This window comes from Callorhinus ursinus, unplaced genomic scaffold (assembly GCF_003265705.2).
Source record: "Callorhinus ursinus isolate GAN/ISIS: 27379988/994484 unplaced genomic scaffold, GSC_fseal_2.0 scaffold6, whole genome shotgun sequence".
Classification (NCBI taxonomy): Eukaryota; Metazoa; Chordata; class Mammalia; order Carnivora; family Otariidae; genus Callorhinus; species Callorhinus ursinus.
Genome location: NW_027397068.1, coordinates 42,990,138 through 43,012,043, shown reverse-complemented (window position 1 = coordinate 43,012,043; position 21,906 = coordinate 42,990,138). Strand labels below are relative to the sequence as shown.

The following is a 21,906-nucleotide window of genomic DNA, read 5'->3' as shown; positions in this document are numbered from 1 at the left end:
ATGAGTTGCAATTCTTGACTTGTTTCCATCCTTTTGCCACCAAGAGTCCCCTTCTGTTTTTCTTTATATAGACCCCATGTTTTGGCAAGAAACTAGTGATCTTTTTTATTAGACAAAGATAGAACTGAGTATGTATTTTAAAAGTAGTAAGCAGCAATCTATAAAATGTTTGCCAGCCTTTCAAGAACATTGAAGGTAACTTAAGGATCCTCTTTCCTATCTTCAGGAACTCCTCTAGGACTGCATACTGTATCGTATGCTTATTATAACATTACAGTGGAAGTCCTGGTATAATAGAGATTTCTGCTCCCCGGCTTAGAGGGAGAAAAAATCCCCTCTTAAAGATTCTTCACTAGTTCCTTCTCATTAATTTAGCATTTATTGATTTGCCCAAGCTCTGTCCTTCTGGAGAAATCAGAAGAAACAAAATCATTCCTTTATCTTCTAGTGTGCTAGATGTGTGCTGTCCAACAGTAGCCACATGTGGCCACTTAAATTTAAATTAAAAATGTATTTTTTCATTCCACTAGCCACACTTCAAGTGCTGAAGAGTCACACATGGCTAGTGACTACTCTTTTGTATAGAATAGAACATTTCCATTATTACAAAAAAATTATTCTGGACAGCGCCACTCTAAATAAAAGGTGAAATTTTAATTGGGAGATAAGATGAAATACGTAAAATAATTTGGGAAATCTTAGTACACTAAAGATCGAACCTCATTAGAACGTGTACTTCCTGAGAACATGGCAATCTCTAAGAATTCAGGCTTTGACCTCAGACTATAGTTCTCCCTGTGCTGACTTAGGATGTGTTGCTTAACTTCTGTTGCTTTATCTGTAAAAGGGGGATGAAAATAGTATCAACTTTATGGGATGGATATAGGGATTAAATGAGGTAATCCATGAATGATGCTTAGACTAAAGTCTAGAATATGACCTTCAAGTATGTGAATGATGCTTAGACTAAAGTCAAGAATATGACCTTCAATGTATAATATACATTAATGTAATAAAGGTTTTCTTTCTTAAAAGTTGTATCCCTTGGGGGGCACCTGGGTGGCTCGGGTCATGATCCCAGGGTCCTGGGATCGAGCCCTATGTCGGGCTCCCTGCTCGTCAGGAAGCCTGCTTCTCCCTCTCCCGCTCTCCCTGCTTATGTTCCCTTTCTCGCTGTGTCTCTGTCAAATAAATAAATAAAATATTAAAAAAAAGAGAAAGAAAAAGTTGTATCCCTTGGGTACCTGAGAGGCTCAGTCAGTTAAGCCTTGGACTCTTGATTTCAGCTCAGGTCATGACCCCAGGGTTGTGAGATCGAGCCCTGCCTGGGGCTCCAGGCTCAGCCCAGAGTCCGCTGAGGCTTTGGGAAACACCACCAAACAATAGCAACTGTTGTTGCAAATGTGTGCAGTATTTTTCTTACATAACTATCTAAAGATAATTTTGTAGGGAGAGGGGTGGAGGGATAGGGTAACTGGGTGATGGACATTGGGGAGGGTATGTGTTGTAATGAGCACTGGGTATTATATAAGACTGAGGAATCACAGACCTGTACCCCTGCAACAAATAAGACATTATGTGTTAATTAATTGAATTTAAATTAAAAAATTAAAAGGAAAAACAAAAAAATAAAGATAATTTTGTAATGAAGTGTGGCTAGTGTGCCTTTTCTTTTTTTTTTTTTTTTAGGGAGGAAGAGTGTATGCCCGAAGTAGGGAGTGGGCGGAGGAGCAGAGGGAGAGGGAGAGAATCTTAAGCAGATACATGCTGAGCCCAGGGGCTGGATCTTAGGACCCTGAGAACGTGACCTCAGCAAAATCAAGAGTCAAATGCTCAACCAACTGAGCTACTGAGGTGCCCCTAGTGTGTCTGTTTTTAAGCACAACACTCACTGGTTATCTTCCCTTGAACTGGAATTCCAAGAACATCAGCACATACTGCTCTAATACTTTGCCAGAATGAAAGATGCTCCTTGGATAAGCAATGAGCTCACAACCACTGAAAGAACTAAAACTCCTGTGGAAAGTAGTTTTCTCCGTAAAGGTGTTGGAGAGGAGATTTGTGTATTGGGTGATGAGTTTAATCTATGGGCACCAAGAAAGTTCACTCTTCAGTGGTTAAACCTATCCTTCTCTTCCTAGCATGGAAACATCTTTCACACACCTGACTTAGGTTGGTTGAGACACAGGAGTTCCATGGCAGGTAAATGCTAATGACATCTGTGGAGGTCTGTGGGTGGCCCTCTTGGACCTAAAGAGACAGAATTGAGTTCACTATTTAATAGTGGTTCATTTTTACAGCTGCTATCATTGGTCCAGCGCATCATAGATACCCCTTGAATTTTGAGAAAACTGTAAATAGGTCCTTTTGTGGATGGGCCTAGGCTCAGTGCTTCTCTCAGTCAGTAATAAAGTCTAAGGAGGAGGTAGAAATCTCCTTGTCATTAGAAAGGAGGAGGCTGCCAGAGTGTATTGAGAAAGAAATACTGACGTCTATAGAAACGGATTGCTGTCTGGGTGCCTGTCAACACGTAGAACTAATGGCTGATTATTTAGATTAAGCCCAATAAATTTGTCCTTTTCTTTTATTATTCACAGTTCATTGAAAAGTTACCTGTTCTTGGAGAGTTTCTGCTGTTTTATTTCTGCTGAAAAGTCTGTTCAGTAGCTAGAGAATTCATTACATATTTTCTAAATTTTCTGGAAAACTTATCAGGTACAAAGACACTGTAGCTAAGATATAATTTAAAATTCTGAAATGAACCCCTAAACTGAACTGGTAGTTGTTGCTTGGATTTATTAGATGAAAGAAATTTACAGTGCAATAAGCTGAAAAGGGTTTTTTTCAAAGGACATAATTACAGATCCAAAAAAGTTGCAAAAATATATATGTAGGGAAGTCCCAGGTTCCCCCCCCGCCCCCCGCCAATGCCCCAGTTGTCCCTCAATGGTAAAATTTTAGGTAACTCCACTAATATCAAAACCAGAAAAATGACATTGGTATGCTCTTTCAAGCTTAGTTATATTTCATCAGTTTTACATACACTCTTTTTTAAGTATTTGTGTGTCCTATACAATTTTATCATCTGTACAGATTATTCTACCACCACCCCAATAAGACACAGGATTGTTCTATTACCATAAAGCTACCATGACCTACCCCTTTATAGTTGCATCCATCTTTCTCCCCACCACATCTCTAATTCCTGCAAGTCACGAATTCCTTCTCATTTCTATAATTTAAAAAACGCTATACAAAAGGAATCATACTGTATAACCTTTTGGATTGGCTTTTTCATAGTCCCTTGGGATCCATCAAAGTTGTTATGTGGATCAATGGTTTGTTCCCTTTTTTGATAAGTATTCCATGGTATGGATATACCACAGTTTGACCACATTCACCCCCTGAAGGATATTTCTGTGGTTTCCAGTTTGGGGCTATTATAAAAAAGCTGCTGTAAACATTTGTGGACAGATTTTGTGTGAACATAAGTTTTCATTTCTCTGGGGTAAGTTCTCAAGAGTACAAGAGATGGGTCAGATGGTAAGTGCATGTTTAGTTTTATAAGAAACTGCCAAATTATTTTCCAGAATAGCTGTACCATTTTATATTCCCATCAGTAAAGTATGCATGATGAGTGGCACATTTTAATATATTAAATAAATTTGTTAAAGTATAGCCCTACATGTCTCTTAAAATCCACTATTCTACTGTTGTTCCTTATTTACTTGAACCCCACCAGACTAAACTTCAAGGTCAGGAATCCCATTTTGTTCATCTTGATGTCTTTAGTGCCTAATATAGTCCTTGACATATATTAGTCAATAAGTATTTTTTAAATAAATGAACAAATTAATGAACAGAAGAATAGCTGAGTCAGACTGAAATCAAATTGAAAAATAAAACTGTCAATATATTATAAGTGCATTTGAATTGGATGCAATGAATTTTCTTCCAATGTATAACAACATCTTCAAATTAGAAATTGGCACTCTAAAAGTTGAGTCATTTTGGAGCAAATTTGTAAAAACTAAATGCTAAATTATGTTGGGCCAAGTTATTCATATTAGTACTTTGGTAAAAGCAAAAGATTGGAAATAATCTAAGTGACTGATATGAAGCTGCTTTAATAAAACATCTAAATAGTGGAATACTATGTACTTATCAAAAGTAATGAGAAAACTTTTTATGTAAAGAATGGACATCCCTTAAAAGATATTAATTTTAAAAAGTTAGAAAAAGTATGTAGAGTATGTCCCTCTTTGTGTAAAAATAAAACAAATTAAAAAAGAAAAGATAAAGGCATAAAGATCTTAATTCTCTCTAAGTCAATCTATAAAGCACAGGTTGTGCCACACTATCTTGTGACAGAAGGTGAAGAAGTGCTCAAAAATTAGGGAGACATATCAAGAGAATACAGGAGCCAACGTAAAAGGACTCCTCTGGCCAAATTTGGGACAACTATTAAGAAAAATGACAGTGATGGATTATAACACATTGAATAAAAACAGAAAAAGAATATGAGTCCAAACTGTATTTAAAAATTAAATAGAGAATAAAAAGAGGAGAGAAAGCGAAGTTGTTTACATGAGAATGATAAAATTAAAATAACACCATCTTGCAATCACCATGGTAATAATTGATTCAAGCAAAGATTGTCAGTGGGTGAAAGTTTGCTGAGGAACAGAAGCTTCATACATTCTCAAGGTATGGTGGACATCTTAACCAAATGCTCGAATTTACTATATGTTTCCTATAGCTGCTGTAAAAAAATTAGCACAAACTTAATGGCTTAAAAACAACACGAATTTATTATCTTACAGTTCTGTAATCCAGAAATCTGACTTTGGATCTCACTAGGCTAAAATCTGGATGTTGGCAGGGCTGTTTTCTTTCTGGAGGCTCTAGGGAAGAATCCGTTTCTTTGCCTTTTTCAGCTTCTAGAGGCTACCTGGATTCCTCAGCTCAGGGTCCCCTTCCCCTTCTTCAAAGCTAGCAGAGGTAGGTTGAGTTTTCCTCGGGTCACATCACTGGGACACTAACTCTCCTACCTCTCTTCTTCACTTATAAAGACCCTTGTTATAATTTGGGGCCCACTCAGATAATCCAGGATAATTTCTTGTGTCTTGAAATCCTTAATCACATCTGCAAAGTTCCTATTGCCATGTGAAGTAACATACTCATGTGTTCTGGAGATTAAGACAGGGACATCCCCATGGGGGCCATTATTCGGCCTACAACATTGGCCATGAGAGATAATGTGATACATTATCATCATGCACATTCTGATGTAATGCACGGAGAAGGACACATCACTTAAGGTTCTTTTCTTGTCAAAAGAGATATTTATCTGAATGGATAAATTCAGTTCTGAAACAACTGTCTTTCACTATTGAAAAAGATCAATATTGTTTAAAAAAAATTGGGGAATTGTTCCAGAATAAAGGAAGGAGACTACAGAAACATGACAACTAAATGCATTGTATAATCCTTGAGTGGATCCTGGGTAAAAAGAAAAAGTATAAGAAGTGTTATTATGACAATTGAAACATTTTATTTTTGACTGTATAATAAATAATAATATTGCATTAAATTTAAATTACCCAAGTGTGATAATTGTTTTGCTTGTTCTTAGGAAATATAGGATAAAAGTATTTAAAGGTAAAGTATTATGATGTCTGCAACTAACCCAAAATGCTTCAGAAGAAAGATGAAGAGAAAGCAAATATGGCAAAATATTAACAATTGATGAATCTAGATCAGTAGTATAAAATAGAAATATAATGCAAGGCACATATATAATTTTAAATAGTCTAGTGGATACCTTAAAAAGTGAAAAGAAAGTGAAATAAATTTTAATAATATTTTAGCCCAATATATTTCTTTTTTTAAAATTTTTTCTTTAGAGAGAGAGCATGCACCTAAGTGGTGTGGAGGGGCAGAGGGAGAGGGAGAAAGAGAATCCCAAGCCGACTCTACGCCTAGTGTGGAGCAGGACAAAGGGCTGGATCTCACCACCCTGAGATCATGAACTCAGCTGAAATCAAGAGTCCCGCGCTCAGCCGAATGAACCACCTAGGCACCCCAACCCAATATATTTCTAATTTAAAAATGTAATCAGTGTAAAAATTATTGAGATATTTTACTTTTTTCCCTATATTAAGGCTTAAAAAACCAGTAGGCACTCATCAACTGTAGAACAGCTAAGTTTGTGCTAGCTGCATTTCAACACACAATAGTCACATGGGCTGGTCTTACTAAATTGGACAGCACAGGTTCAGATGAAGGGTATATGTGTGTTCATTTTCCTACACTTGCAGGTTTCTGCAGGTTTGGAATTTTTCAAGATAAAAAGCTGGAAAAAGGAGAATTAGATATTAGTTGTATATGCATAGACTGTTTCTAGGATACAGAAGAGACTGTTAACACTGGTTACCTCTGGGAAGAAGAAATTAGTGACTGGGGAAAAGAGAGGGATGGTGGTGTTTACTGCACCTTTCTATCCTTTTGTAGCATATTGTGACTAAGCCTATAAAAACTTGAAATTATTCTAAAAATAATATCTGTTTTATCTTTGTATTCAAAACCAGATCCTTTGCTACTTAGCCCTTGTAACCCGCAATTCAGAGGAAAGAGCTCCACCTACTGAACCTAATTTCCTAAGAATTCCTTGATAGAGGAAAGAAGTATGAATCCTATCTAAAATATAATTGAGTTTAGAAATTTCTCGTGATTTTTCCATCTTTGTCAGTCTTTAAAAATCCGTTTCATCTCCCTGCTTGTATATTATTAAACAATTTTAGACAAATGTTATCAATAATCTAAACCATCTCTGGGTTGCCGAGAACAAGAAACAATATTCAAGCAGAGGCTCACCTAAATTCTGCGGTGATGGATGACCGCTGGAACTCACAGTGGCGCCGGGGGTTGTGAGCAAGTTCATTACGAATTTTTATCTGTTTTACTTAAGCCTCCTTCCATCTTGCAGCGGAGCTGGGTCTCTTGGGTTACGTTTGTTCAGCTGGAACGGTTGGCACTTCAAAGCGGAGTTACATCCTGTTGCCTTCTGCTCCTATTTCATGAGGATTTCTGAATCGAGGCTGGGCGGTAAGGTTTCTTACTCCTCTGGTAATTGCATCATTTCCTGGCCGTGTCTCGCACAGAAAGCGGAGACGTGAAGCAATTGCCGGGTTAATAACACTTAGAAAATATGAGGATAATGGAAACGCAGTGGATTTGGAGGGTTTCCTCGGATCCGGAAGCAGATGCTCTCTGCAGTGCTTCACTAGACACGTCACCCGCAACTCTCAGCTTCGTTAGCCTGGCTCAATAAGTAATCATCAAGGTAGATACATAATCGGGTTCTAGAAGGCCACGTGGCCTTCATCACCCACAGAGAGCCTGCGCCGTGTGTCAAGGAAGTGTGCGGTGTCACACCCAGCTCTACAACGTGAAATGCTCTCCGCCGGTGACAATCTATCTAGATTTAGTACAAGGTTTAGTGGGACTTAACATCTGCGTGAGAGGGAAAGTCAGAAAGAGAGAGAGGTTAGATTTAGAAAGAGCAGCTAGATGATTAAAAAAATAACAAAGCAAATGACAAGCTTCCGGGCAGTACTCTTAACATTTCTATAGATATAGATATTTATGTTACATAATTAGAATTAATTACGTAATTAGTCTTTTCTAGCAGGGCAGTTGGAAGAGGATTGGATTTGGAGGGTCCAGCTTTTTCCCCATAGGAACCACCTGGGTGCTGGGCTGGGAGCGCCCAAAATTTGCCTCAGTTTAGGAGACTGCGACTCAAAAACAGTAACGAAGTGGGTGGGGCTTAGAGCCAATAAACTCTCTTTCTACTGGTCCAATTTACGTAGAGGTTTTCCTTTTAAGTGTCAAATAAGCTTCAGGGAGCACTACGGTTAACTTCCCTGGTGGTCTAGTGGTTAGGATTCGGCGCTCTCACCGCCGCGGCCCGGGTTCGATTCCCGGTCAGGGAAAACGTTTTATCCTACCTCCTAAAAATCTTGAATTCTTACCCGCTTTCTTTTTTTAAAAATCATATTTATTTTATTCGCTCATAAAAGTTGAATTCGTCTTTAAATGTTATTTAATCTAAGATTTAAAATACGCCTTCTATTCCACCCAGGTACAGCAGCAGGTTCTTTCCCTGTTCCTCAAAGCATCCTTCGGGTTGTTGGCACCGAAGAGAATGTAAACATTGGGTTCCTCCTGCTGGAGCACCTGTAAGACGCTTTACCCAGATAGGGACTGGAGAGTTGGAAGGGAACAAAGTGAAAGGTGGAGATCCTATGAGACATGCAGGGGAGGCCTGGATAGAGAGGAAGGTGGGTGAAGAGGAAAGACAGTAAGGAGAGTGGTGAGTGGGGAAATGGGGGACACTTCCTGTTCCAGTGCATGTCTCCTTAAATAAACTAGATTTACTGAACAAGAACATTGCGGAAGGAGAAGCAAAGCATAGAAGTTAGAGCAAACACTCCTACCCAGGGCCGACCAGGTCCTCTGTACATAATTACAACAGAAATGTCCGGAAGTAGAGCGAGGAAAACCTTGGCCCCCAGCACGTGAAGGGGCAAATAAAACTGCCTCTCACAGTTGTGTAGAAAGTCAAAGGAGAGCACGATTAAGGTTTTGAATATGGCCTGTTAATTTGGAAAGGGTGCTGATTAGGAACGTGGTAAAGCAGGAAGCTGTGTTACTTTAAGATTTGGTTTGAAGAGGTCATCCAAGTGAACTTGTCCTGTACATATGGAGTGAAATTTTGACTAATAATGATAGATCTGGAGGAGATTCTGCTTTGAAGTGAGAACTGAAGGCCCAAGAGTAGAAATGCTTCCTAAGAGACTGAGTGCAGCATAAAGAGGCAAGGTTTGCAGGCTTGACTTCCAATATAAGGAGGACAAAGTAGAAAAGTCTGAAGGAGAAGAGTCAGTCCAAGTCAGGGTCAAAGAAGCCAAAGAAGAAAGACTCTAGAAATTGCAGTGTACCCATTAAGAGCATAAAGGACATTTTTCTTGTTTGCTTAATTTTCTAACGGAGTTTATTTTCTTTAGTCTTGGTGTCATCCTTACTGTGTTTCACCTCTACTATGGCTATTTTTAGTCAAATAAGTACCCTTTTCCTAAATAATATTGTCATTTAGACACAGCAGTACTTTATCACATTACCTAAACACAGCACAAAGCTGCTGCTTTGTAGAGCCAGAATATTGTGCTCAGTTCCGCACTTATGAAAAAGGGGGAAATGCTGAAGGACTGTTTGCAGAAATATCCCACATATGAGGAGTTTCCTTAAAGATGAAGGACTAGAAGTATTTAACCAGTACAGATGAAAGCAAAGGTTATTTGCTGCATACCAAAAACATTTTTCTGAACTTGTCAAATTATTTCATTTAAACACAAAATCGTCATATATCCAGGGTTAGGGTGATGTATAAATGAATATTAAAATGGCGGAGAGGAACCAAGGGTGGAGAGGGAGGGAAGGACTTTATAGTTGGTGCTGTATTAATGGATTACTTAATCAATTAAATCAAGAAGTAGATTGCTAAGACTTCACTTGCAAACAATCATATACATGTTCAGGCCTTGTAATTCTATTTTTTTATGATCCACAGCTCTACATTTCCACTGCAAGAAGTGGAAAAAGAATTACACTGAGTCAATCTGAATAATGTCTACAACTTAATGACTTCTTTCAGATTCTGAACACTGAACTAAGCAATTTATCTACAATAATCAAATCAATTTGTACAATTATCCTTGTTTTGGAAACAGACTCAGAAAGTTTATTTAACCTATTTGAAATCACACAAGTATGTGGGGGAACCAGGATTCCAACCTGATTTGCCCAACCCAGATCTGATATTCTTTAAGACTCCCCACACTACAACAAATTTTCTGGTGCCACATTGGCATCTTCTTTAAGGCAGTCTTTACAAATAGTATGGCTCATAGGGAGTGTTGCATAGAAGTAAGGAGGAATTATATGACATTTCAGGTTCTCTTTTAGAGGTATAATTGAATTCTATGCATGACAAGTTTAGTAAAAGTCAACTGTAGTAGTTTTGGGGGTTACCAGATTCTATAGAAACATGTGTAAAACATTTATTTATTTTTTTTTATTTGTTTGTTTGAGAGAGAAACAGACAGCAAGAGCGGGAGGGACAAAAGGGGAGGGAGATAGAGAATTTCAAGTCGACCCCACACAGAACGCTGAATGCAGCTGGAAGCCAGGCTCTATCCCAAGACCTTGAGATCATGACGGGAGCTGAAACCAAGAGTCAGATGCTTGACCAACTGCACCACCCAGGCACCGCGGAAAACTTTTAGTTAAGAAAAAAGTTCAACAGCAAACACAGTGTACTTGCATTTATGGATAAGCATGTTGATTTGTGAAAGTGTTTTTTTTTCTTCAGTATGGTTTTTATCTATTTAAAAATCATTTTTACCACATCTCCATTTGATCATTATTACTTTATTGACTTAAACATGATTCTTGTTTTTTTATCTTCTTCCTTTAATAGGTAGGTTATAGAAAAATAATATTTTTACATTAGTTACATAAAAGGACAGCAATTTAAATTTAAGCCATGGACCTACTTGATTAGCTTTTTTACCAGCTTATTACATCCTCTGAATTTCTATAACATATATCACATAATATAATGTAGTTTATATTATATAACTTGCTATAGTTTTGTGTATGTTATGTTTTTGTAAATTCCTAGATGTCAGAGTTCATAAAATATACTTCTTCTGCCTTGTAAAGGGACAATCATATCATTGGTGGCCAAAAATTCTTGCTGTTTTTTGGTCTTGATAATTAGTATGATGCCTGAGGGCACTAACATGGGAGTAAGCCAAGAGCTCCAGGAAGGCAACGTCTATATCACCTTCCTCTTGGTATTCTTTAGGTTATGTCGGTACTTGGCACATAGGGCCAATTCAAATGATTCTTGAGTGGATAAATGAAAGAATGAGGCGAGACTGGAATTGGCACTTCTCCGAAGAAACATATGTGACCAGTAATTTTTTTTTAAAAGAGTATCAACTTCTTTTGTGATTAGCAAATGCAAATTAAAATTTAAAAGATTCTGTTCATACCCATCAAAGTGGCAAAAGTGAAAAAAAAACCCAATACCAAGTGTTGACAAGGATGTAGAACAATGGCACTCTTACACGCTAATGGTGGAAGTGTAAATTGGCACGGTAACTTTGGAAAACAATATGGTGTTATCTAGTAGTTACAGTTTCCCATGCCCAGCAATTCAAACCCTGGGAAATCACTGCACAGGTGCACCGGGAGATACATAGAATGTTTATTGCAGCGCTGTCATAATAGACCCAAACTGGAAGCAACCTAAATGTCCACCAAGAGTAGAGTGGCTAAATATATTGTGGTTTAGTCATGCAATGAAATACTGCAGCTCAGTGAAAATAAATGGATTACAGCTCCTCTTATCAACATTATGAATCCAGAAAAATATGATTTAAAAGCAAATCAAATGCAGAATGATTCCATTTTGTTTGAAGTTTTAAAACGCTAAATTAAAAATGTTGTTCATTGGTAAATATATACACAGATGACGAACTATAAAGAAAAGCAAAGAGTGGTTATTCCTGGTTGATAGAAAAGAGAGAGGAAGGATTTGGCAAGAAACACGCAGGGGTATTTTGAAATACTGGTAACACTAGCCAGGGTGTACACAGTTGTTAATTCTCATTTGATTATTTATAACAAATTATACTATTTTTCTCCACCAGTTCGATATTTAATTAAAAAACAAAAAGGAATGAATGATATGTTTGGGCAAACTCTTTGGGATGATGGCATGCCAGCAATATTTTGTTGAGCAAAATCTCACTCCTCAGTAGTCATAGTTTATAATGGTGCTTTTCTGGTTTTTTGTTTTGTTTTTTTAATAATGGTGCTTTTCTAAAGTAGGGAAGTTCCAGGATTTTGAAAGTGACAAATGTGAAAATAAACCACAAGGTGGCATCATAGACGCATGTGTCTCATTCAGACACATTTAATCCACTTGCCTTGGAAATGTTGAGTATAATTAAAATCTAGAGTTTATTGTATTCATAGGGAGCAGCAGAGGATATTTTTATTCTTTTACCTTCTTCTCATTTCATCAATTGTGCTTGATTTTACTTGCATATATTCTGTGTTATCAGATTGAAGTTTGAGGGGAGCAATTCAAATAAATCCAACGCAACAAGTACGCAGGTCCAGCTTATGACATTTATTCATTCATTTCTCATTCAGTCATGCACTCGTATAGTCATTCATTTAACCAGTGTCTGCAAATATTTGTTGTTTCTTTCTGTACCAGACGTAAGTCAAAGAAGCCCTGGAGACTTAATATGAGCAAAAACAGAGCCACTATCATTTGCTTTTCACGTAGTGGTAGAGACAGGTAATAATCATATCCTTACAAATTTAAACTGCAGCTGACAAATTCCGTAAGGAGAAGTATGTGATTCCACACTAATGTTTTGAATCAGTTGGAGATGTCTGCAGAGGGATCCATCTGTTGAGATCTGCAAAACGAAGGTGAGTTACCTGGGTAAAAAGGAGAGAAAAGAACATTCTAAGTAGAAGGAAAGTGTGCAAGTGCTGGTAGCAGGAGAGAGCAAGGCAATTACCAGGGGCTGAAAGCAAGCCCGGATGGCCGGATGGCAAGTCCAAGGTGGTAGAGCAAGGTGAGGAGAGGTCTAAGAAGTGCGCAGGAGACAGATCTTGCATGGCTCTTAGCCTGAGGTGAAGGACTTTGTCTTCATACTGAGAGCATGGGGGGAGCCACAGAGGAGAGCAGGTGCAACAGCGGCTTAAAGCCTGTGCCCTGTCACTGGTAAATCTGCAGCTTTATCAGTGTCTAGGAAAGATTCTGCCTTAGGTGCTAGGGAGTGGCACAACTCTGTTCACCGACGTATGTGTGATTTGCTTTTTGATGGTGAAGGACATCATTTAAAGACAGTAGGATAATTTCAATCTCAGCCATATTCATTAGATTCAAGATTTGTCTTCTAAAGAGACATGACTGTTGTATTTATTTTGAATCAGTCTAAAAACCATTGCTTTTGAAGATAGGAAACATAAAGGATGATTTCTTAACCAACTAATAGATCTATTCAGCTCATCCACAACAAAATAAAAAGCTTTGGCATCTAAAATATAAAAGGTATGAAAGAAAATGTTTATAATCCTGTTGTCTTAGAAAGAACCATGTATTAGAAATCAGGAGATCTGGGTCACATGACTATGGGAAAGGTGATCTAATTTGGTTGGGCCTCAGTTTTCTTCTTCTGTAAAATGAAGCACTGGTCTAGGTTATGTTCTTCTAACTCTGAAATTTTGGAAATCTGCAAATTTATTTATATAAAGCAAAATGTACAGGCAAATAATGTAATGTAAAGAGAACAGGTGTTGGGGAAGTACCTTGGGATGAGTTTGAATAAAGGTGTGTGAATGGGACTGAATGAGACTTATTTTGGATCTTAAGACATTTTCAATAAGCTAAATTTGAATAAGCTACACTACCATTTATTGATGGTGTACTATGTACCAGATCTTATGAACATTATCTCACTTAATCCTCAGAAAATTCTTGTGAGATAGGTGTTGTTTTTTAATCCTATTTTACTAATTAAAAAACAAAGCTTACACAGATTAATTTGTTCAAACTCACACAGTTAATGCATCTCAAGATGTATCTTGATCTGTCTGATTTCAGAACTTGTCCATTCAGTCATTATACTATTTATTATATGTCTTGAAGAGCTGAGATTTTAAAAAATGACATATATATTGAGTAAAATAGAGATAAATTTACTAGAATCACAAATATGGATTTCAAATTATTTATAAGTGATCTGTTGAATAAGTACCAAGAATTTTAATAAGCTCCCACATCTTAAAACAAACAAAACTGCTTATTTAATGAATTAAAGATGCACTATCCTGGATATGGCTGTGAAGTTGCACTACTATTAAGCAAACCATCTCCTTGTCAGTATGTTTTTGCTGTATCAGTCAAGGACATGCTTGCAGAATTTTAACTCCTAAGCTATATATTTAAAAGGAACAGTTAGACAAATAGCTTCCATCACTTTTCTCGCTATGTCATATCCTGATGACAAACAATGGTGAACTCTGTTTCTCCTTTCGTTTCAAACTCCTGATACCCAGAGCAAGGAAGCTGCCTGCCAGACCTTGTCGTTTGGAGAAGTGACTAAATGCATTTATATTGAGTTATTGCTCCCGTGTTGTTTTGTCTGTAACTCCCACTCTTAAGCATGCTTGAGGTTTGATGATTCACATCAAACGGAATTGTGTTCTCTGTTGTGAGAACTGGTCAACATCGGACAGATAATTCATCGGTTTATTGCTGGACCCGTTCCTATGATGGTCATGGTCAGGAGGCACTTGGTGTTTGCATCTGTTTCTTTGGTGCAACACATTTGCCTTAAGCCTACTTAATGATTCAGCTGTGATGGACTTATGGATATCTTTCGGTAGGCATGCTTACTGAACCTCGAAAGGGGGCACACTGGCCCCTCAAGCCTCCTTACTATAGGAGTAAATGATGTCTGTCATCAGAGGCAACGCTTGCCTACTGAGCTTGGCCATACCCTCATCTGATGGTCACCAGACTATATGTGGGTTTGATGATGTTACTACACCCCATCATTTTTACTGTGCTATGCTTATCTTCCTGATAGAAAGATTCAAAACAACAAAATAAATCTAGCAGGGGCTGCTTGTGAGACAAAAAAAAAAAAAAAAGTGGCTGGCTTAGTTCCTGTTTAGGAGGTGGCGTGTGACTGTGACAGAAAAATGTGTTATGACGAGAGTAAAACATGGTCTATGTCCTTCTGTGTTTTGCCCTCCTGACTGTGAGCACATCTCTGTCATCTTGCCAGACCCCAAGGGAAGCCTATTTAAAGCAGGCATTCTGGGTTGGACTGGCTAGAAAAGAGAAGGGGAGCCATTGCTGGCCCAGGAGAAAGTCGACACAAACAGCTACACAAAGTGCTAGTTGCTAGTTGGATTGTTTTGGTGAAAAAAAAAGTCTTTATGTTCTCTATAATTAAGGGAAAGGTTTAAAAAGAAGTGATGAAAGATCTAGGAAGCAGAGTTTTACAGTATGGTAAATAATATTCAAGTTGATAGCTTATAATCACAAAAGGAGGGGTTAACTCAGTTAAAATACTCAGTTGTTTTAGGAGTTTATGAGCAATTTAAAATTTATCAGCCCACCTGTACAAGTGAGACATTATGAATAATAGCCATTCTTTCCAAATACTTTTTCTTCCACATGAGAAAACATGACTTTGTTATCACTGCAGTGAAAACACAAAACTATTACAATGCACACTTAATGCAAGAAACTTTAGAGTTAACTTGCCAAAGATACTCAACCTCATTCTATCCCTTAAAAACAAAACAACAAAAAACCTTACAAGGCATTCTATTACATGCATATCCATTTCATATGTATGAATCTCTTCATTCCCACAGACTAATAGAATGACAACCAAGGTCAAGGAAACAGAATACTCAGTTCTCAGAAGACTAAGAATTTAGAGGCATATAAAAATGCCTCTGGTTATAAGATTTTTAAAAAAACTATACACATATAAACTGTTAAAGGCTTTGGAAAACATGCTTAACTGTAGGCCAAAGCTTTAAGGCTAGTTCAAAATCCCTTCCTGATAATAAGAATTGTTATAGTGGATGGGTTACTGGGCAAGTCTTTCTAGGCCAAATGACGAGTATTGTTTTATGATATGATGGACCTGGAAAGTATAAGTAATCAGAATGATCCAGCATTCTCTCCACTCCCCCCATCCACAACCTCTTTTACATCCAGTGGGAGACTGGGGGTTTTTATTTTCTTTTCGAACTCAATTTACTCAGATCTCTTTTTTTTTTTTTTTTTAAGTAATCTCTACACCTGATGTGGGGCTCAAACTCACAACCCCAAGATCAAAAGTTGCATGATCTTCCAACTGAGCCAGCCAGGAGTCCCCAGGTACCTCATCTTAACACTTCACCATTTTGCTGTGCTTTTGCCAACCACCTTGAATGAGATTATAGGATATTCTTTGGTAGCCATTACTGAGGGTCAAGCTCACTGATTAAGGTAGGCATGACCTGCTTGAAAGTTGAAAGTTAAAACTAGAAAACTGCCAAAACTATTTCCTTTTATGCTGTATGATGGAATAAAGTGAGGTTATTCTTTTTTAAAATCCTTTCATATATTAAAAGGGTAAGATGGTAGAGGCTTTTATGCTAATACGATAGATTTACTCTTGTCAATAATTCAAAGTGATTCCATGCAGGTTGAAATATTCTTGGTTAGCCTGAGTCTGAAAAAGCAGTGTCAAAAGCCATAGCCTAGAGGTTCAAAGGTATGGGTTGAAGAATCAGACAAGCCTGGGTTGAGTCATAGCTCAAACTGCTAGGTGTGACCTTGGGCAATTAACCTCTTACTCTCCAATTCCTAATATGCGAAGCAAAGATAATAATATATGCACACCATAGGACGGTTACAAGGCTTAAATGAGACAACAGATTTCAAACACTTAGCATAGAATTAAGCACAGAGAACAACTGAACAATATTTGCAGTTAGTATTAACATGTTTTCTTTATTAGACCTGTGACTTAGGTGGGTACCAGTTCTCAGTTATAGCAGAGGACCCAATTCCCTGACCAAACCCATTCCTGTCTGTTCCTTTGAAGTTGAAAGGGAGGGAGAAAGTACCACCTGGGGTGGTACCTGGGGAACCATTTCTCATATGCCTCTGGCCCCTCATACAAGATTGTTGATGTAAGCTAAGGGGCTTTTTTTTCTTTTAAATTCTCCCATCTGAGTTCAAAGACTTATCCTTCCAAAGAATTTGAGCTATAGTCACAGTTTATGATGTCATATTTGCTGTAGTGCTTTGTTTTAGTTGCTGAAATATTCACAACTTCAGTTATTGCTTAGATCTTAAAAGAATTACAAGGGGAAGTCAAACTCCATTCTTCAGTAAAACACAGAACTGGGAATAGTCCCATTGGGCAATAAAAACATGAAAAGCTTCAAAAATATATCTATCTTTAGCTCATTAAGCTTACAATCCAGATTCATAATCTGGATTCATAAATCAGTCCAGATTCATAATCTGACTAGGACCCTATTTTGATGAGGTATTTTTAAAGTAAGCTAAGTCAGCCACATTTTAATCTCTATACATCTCTAGTCATGGACTTTTTTTTTTTTTAAGATTTTATGTATTTATTTGAGAGAGAGAGCACACAAGCAGGGGGAGCTGCAGGCTCCCCACTGAGCAGGGAGCCGGACACAGGGCTCGATCACAGGACCTCGGGATGGTGACCTGGGCTGAAGGCAGATGCTTAACCCAGACACCCCATAGCCATGGATTTTTCAAATTGCACTGAAGTATGTTATTATACTACACTATTGCCTCAGATCCAAGATGTACCTTTTTTTTTTTTCATTTTTACACTCTGAAAATTGGGATATCTTATGTTCAATAGGTAATATTCTGTTGTGGTGGTTCTTTTCCTTAAAAACTGACCTTAAACCAATAGTGTATTTTGCAACTGATGGAGCCTTACACTTAAGGAAATCGCTTTGTGATGATAACCTAAGGTGATTACTCTTACTCTGAATTCATGTAATGATTGGAAAAGGAACAAGTTGATTATATAAAGAAGATAATCCAAAAGGCTTCATTAAGATTCATGATACATATGTACATGTGGATCATTAGAGCCATCACTCTAGTTAATATTTGGCCTTTTTTATGTTTCAACTTACTTTAAAATCCTTCACATTTGTTCAAATGATAGGATTACCATATTTGCAGTAGCAAAAGATCCCAAAAAGACCAACAAGCCTCTCCCAACTAGTTCTCAGAAACCCTCACTCTCATGGCATCTCCTTCTTTTGAGGGCCCTTGTGAATAGCGAGTGACAGCCATACCTATCACTCTCAGGCTCTAGAAGCGCGTTTGCATGTGCTACTACATGCCCTTCGAAACTTAACATGTACACACAGTGCTGGGTAGTTATTCAATAAATACCTTCTGGTTCACTGATGTGAAATACAGAACTATGTTTTAATTAGCATTGAAATACATTTCTAGGCCCAAGATGGAGCCACTCCTGCCCAGGTGCTACATCAGCAAATGGAACTTTAGCTAACTTTTGAGTCCCTGTACATGTTCCACTTGACCAGAAATGCAGTATATCCAGTTAGCCAATCCCCCAATGCCAGGCCAACTCTGGGCCTTCTCACCATAAACAAGGTTGATTGTGTAACCCTGCCAATCAGATATTTTCCATTTTTCTCTTCCTTGTTATTCTTTATCCTATAAAATCTCCCTGCCTTCCACCCTATTTTGCAGTTCTCCAAAAGGAGATTGCTTCATGAAGTATTACAGTTTGTTTGTATCAGCTAAATTGTTTCCTTTGTTTTTTAACATTAGGCATGCATATAGCTTTTAACATTTGGGGAAAATGAAATTTCTAAAAATGTTCCTTTTTCCTTTTATCCTACCAAAAATCCCTTGAATTAATTTTGGGACTAACTTTGGCATAAATAAAAGCCACCCATAAATTAAACTTTAAAAGTTCTTCTCCCCTTGGACCATAAAAACTAATTTTTTTCTATTTTGGGAACAAACATGAAAATTAATCACACCTAAAGGTGGGACACTACTTTCACAAAACATTGGATCTGAGATGGGAAACAGTTGTTAAAAAGAAATAACAGGGGGCGCCTGGGTGGCTCAGTTGGTTAAGCGACTGCCTTCGGCTCAGGTCATGATCCTGGAGTCCCGGGATCGAGTCCCACATCGGGCTCCCTGCTCAGCAGGGAGTCTGCTTCTCTCTCTGACCCTACCCCCTCTTGGGCTCTCTCTCTCTCTCACTCTCTCTCTCTCTCAAATAAATAAAATAAAATCTTAAAAAAAAAAAAAAAATAACAGGCCCAAAATGGAGTCACTTGTGCAAGCCCCACATCAGCAAACCAAGACTTACTATCTAACCAAATTGCAGTGACCTTTAACCAGTCAATTTGGAATTAACCCATCAGTACCAGTGAGGTCATCTGTGTCACAGACCCCCCCCCCCAAAGGAAGGTGACCTTGCCTGAAACAATCCACTCTTTGTTACAAACTTCCTTCTTCAGCCCCCTTCTGCCTATAAAAGCCTTCCATTTTGTATGGCTTTTTCCAACTCCTTTCTATTTGCTACATGGGATGCTGCCCAATTCATGAATTGTTGAATAAAGCCAATTTGATCTTTAAATTTACTTAGTTGCATTTGGTTTTTTAACAGTGTACTGTGACGTTAACAGCTGAGGATATGAAACATTTATCAAGAAACAATTAAATTCACATGACCAAAATTACAGACAACAATTAACTTTAGGAACTATGACAATCTTTAGCAACTATGTAGCAATTTGTTTTGCAAATATTTTAATCATTTAATTGGAAAAATAACAACCCATATGTAACTGAGAAGGAAAAAATATAAGGAAAAAACAAAAGGACAAGAAAGGGAGGAAAGGAGGAAGAAAGAGGATTTATCTTAAAATATTTAATCAAAATTAAAAATAAAAATTCCTGATCTCTAAAATGGTTTACATTCCAAAAAAGGAAAAGAAATTCTTTGAATGCTGACATTACAAGAGGCACAGAATCAGCTATTAGATCTTAAAATAAGAATTATTTCTATGCCTATTGTCCACAAATCATGATTAAAAAGCAAACTTCAAATACTACTAAATTCATTTTCTTATTTACTACCTAATTCCATCAGAGCTAATTGAAGATACAATAACCACAGAACTTACAGACAGGAGGAACAAAGTGATCTGTTTTTGCTCATTTTTTTAACCACTTATAGACAAAAATTAGAAAAACTATGTAACTTTTCAAAACTAAAATAATGTAAGAAACCTCGCACGCTTTCCTTTAACTGTGAGGATAACTGATATGAATAAAAAACATTCTTTTTTTATTCTTTTCTTATGTTTGGCCCAATAGCTTCAGGAACTGAAATAATCTCTTCTAGGCTTCACTGAAGAGGGAGAGATATGTGCATAATTTCTACAGCATCAAAAGAAAGTTTCATTGAGGTAGGTACAGAGGATTTATCATCAGGAAGCATGTATATGCTTATCATGTATGCATGTGATGTTTTAAAAACCCTCTACAAATGTTTTTGAGTTACAAAATATATGACACATTCTAGCTTATTATCCTAGGTTCAGTTTACCATTATTTGGAGTTCTTATATTTGCACTTTTCCAAGAACCATGGTTAAGAATAAAAGGCATAGGAAACTGATCACTTCCTGTCTCCAATAATGTCATACCCGCCTATGCTTAACTGATTTACAAGCTCAGATACATGTTATTTTCCGGCAAGCTGTGAATTATATTAATTATATTAAATGACTCTGAAAGAGAAAAAGAAAAGCCACGGCTTAAACTGTTAATGAAAGAAAAGGCCTTGCTTGAAATTCATGTCAACTTTCCATTCTGCAAAGCAACTCATCCACATAAAAATAGTCAAAAAGGACTTCATTTAATTAGTGATATGTAGACTTTTGCATAGAAAAAGGTTACAAAGTAATGCAAAAAAGACTGGGTACAATAATTTTAAACAAATATTTAAAAAGTATAATTTTGCATAATGTTTAACATTCTCATGTTTATTACTTTCTCCACACAGCAGAGAAATGAAGTGCATAATAATACATGCTGTGTCTTCATCTTTCAAACATAAAATCTCATGTGCTCAATTTTAATGTATTAAGAGATTACTTTGTCATTAAACAAAATAAAAAAACAAAAGAAAAATACCATTATGTAGCACTAGTCTAGGCATGAACAAAAATAATTTATGTACATCCCATTGCATACATTCATCTTGATTTGGGATCAAATGCAATCATAAGCTTGACAAAGAGTTTTTAAAAATCGTGGCTTTTCTCTTCCCAATGCTCTATCCCTGTTGCAGACCTCCAGAAATGCAACTTTTCCCAAAGGGTGACAAGAATAGATATTACACATTATCAGGACAAAATGAAGAGAGGAAGTATGTAAAAATAGTCCAAATGAAACAATAAATTAACCTAAACTTTTACAAACTGGAGAATTTTCAAGTTGGCACGAATCAAATAGCTTCTGTTGGGCACATGGTAGGCAACTGCTTTTAGGTGCACTCTCTATATAAATGGTTTACATAAAGAAGCACCGTATTTTGAGCCATGAAAAAAGTGCCTGGGGGCTTGCAGGCAGGGCAGAAATGGTTGTTAATCTGAGCACTGATGGAATAATTGCTTATACCAATGCATTGCTAAATGTCACCACTTGGCAGGCAAGTCTGTACAAAGAAAGCAAACTAAGATAAAACTAGGTCTTTCAACTTGAAAATTATTTTCAGCAATCCTTTTGGCCAATAAAAACCTGTTGGTTTCAACAGAGTACTCTTCTCTGGTACTGTATTAAAATGTCTGCAGCCTAATGTAAGACTTCTGTCCCTTTCCTTTCTTAACCTAACCTCTACGCTCTTCTTTACTTGTGCAATGTTATATATTCAGAAGAAAACTTTACTAGCTCAGGCACTTATGAAACACGAATATTTTTTTCCATCTAGTTTAAAGAGAATCCAGTCAGGACTTTTTTTTTCCCCCTTCCCCAATACAGACATACTGATGCACTGCTGGATGATACAGTCCATATATCTTCCAGGAAACTTCTAAATGAATACAAGTGTGAAGTTTTCCAAAGCTGCTGCTGTCAGTTACCAAGCTGCCCTAAACAAAACAAGAGAAAAAAGATAATACCACATTT

The 21,906-nt window shown here is 37.2% G+C and overlaps 1 protein-coding gene, 1 long non-coding RNA gene and 1 other non-coding gene across 5 annotated transcripts in view; 2 read left to right on the top strand and 1 right to left on the bottom strand.

Moving 5' to 3' along the window:
• Positions 1 to 7,370, bottom strand: part of NCOA7 (nuclear receptor coactivator 7) — a 157,612-nt gene extending 150,242 nt beyond the window's left edge. For 2 of the 3 annotated variants that reach the window (XM_073893874.1, XM_073893881.1), the window contains exon 1: positions 6,877 to 7,370. The gene's annotated coding sequence lies outside the window, so the exon portion shown is untranslated. Of the gene's footprint in view, positions 1 to 2,163; positions 2,182 to 6,876 lie in introns of those variants that run through there. The other variant, XM_073893875.1, reaches the window with a different exon arrangement.
• Positions 7,371 to 7,925: 555 nt separating this feature from the next.
• On the top strand, positions 7,926 to 7,997 carry TRNAE-CUC (transfer RNA glutamic acid (anticodon CUC)). Its single transcript has one exon. It is a non-coding gene; the product is annotated as a tRNA-Glu (tRNA).
• A 4,260-nt stretch (positions 7,998 to 12,257) lies between these two features.
• LOC112817897 (uncharacterized) lies at positions 12,258 to 21,860 on the top strand. Its single transcript, XR_003206491.2, has 4 exons — positions 12,258 to 12,579; positions 15,971 to 16,060; positions 20,093 to 20,184; positions 21,760 to 21,860. It is a non-coding gene; the product is annotated as an uncharacterized lncRNA (long non-coding RNA).
• The last annotated feature ends 46 nt before the right edge of the window (positions 21,861 to 21,906 follow it).